This window comes from Phalaenopsis equestris, unplaced genomic scaffold (genome assembly GCF_001263595.1).
Source record: "Phalaenopsis equestris unplaced genomic scaffold, ASM126359v1 Scaffold000946, whole genome shotgun sequence".
NCBI lineage: Eukaryota > Viridiplantae > Streptophyta > Magnoliopsida > Asparagales > Orchidaceae > Phalaenopsis > Phalaenopsis equestris.
Window position 1 is genome coordinate 52,472 of NW_018165385.1, and position 1,052 is coordinate 53,523.

Genomic DNA, 1,052 nt, shown 5'->3' on the forward strand with positions numbered 1-1,052 from the left:
CTCCAAATAGACTAGATTAAATTTATTAGAAAAAATGTTGTAGGGACTTGGATTTAACCTGCACCATTCTTGTGCAATAGTAGGTCACAAAATCACATTATCACACAAGCGGTTATGATTTAAGCATACATGTAAATATAGATAGTTTTTTTAATTTTGCGCTAAAACTAGCTGAGTCACTTCTTTACTTAAAGAATGATTCAAACACGAGCTACTTAACGAGTCAAACACGTTCATGAATAACGAGCTTTTTTAAACAGCCCTGCCGAGGAGGAAGGATGTGTATGTTGATGTTGACAAAGAAATATATGATGGAACTATAAATATTAATAAAGGCTGTTCTTTAGCGAGTAAAGAGTTCCCAACTATTGTATGAATCTTTTAAGTGATTATGGAGATGTCTGATAAAAGGATTTTCAGCGTTAGATGCTTTATCTTATAGTTTTCTGTGAGATCTGTATTGAAATAAGTGACAATTTAAAATAATGGAGAAATTTTAAGATGATAAAAGCGCTTAGAAGTAGTGGAGCTCACATTGTGTATATTAGATGTTAGTGATTGTCAACCAATATTATTTCAAGATAAAATGATGTCCAATGGATGGTGATACATTTACATACCTCGGATCCGTTATATATATAATACTAAAAGTGTAACGTGATATGAGAATTTAGAGAGATTTGATGGCAGCTTTTGTAGAGATTTAAATTACAATGATCGTGTTTTACTGAATGTAAGTGTAGCTAAAATGTGATTAAATGCCAACTTATGCTCAAAGAAAATGAGGCTCCATATGAATTCTAGGACAAGTAAGAAGGATAAGTTTAGAAATGTTTAGAGGAACAATGAGAGTAATTCTTTTTGAGTATTTATAAGGATGGTTAGAAGACACACCTATGAAATCATGTTCATAGAATTAAGGGGCATTTACTTACACACCACACAATTCTTGTTTACTATATATATATTTACATATTTAACACCTAAACTTTCATATTTACTTGTCACTCGGCATTACATGAAAAATATCACTATTACTATTTTTAAAAAAA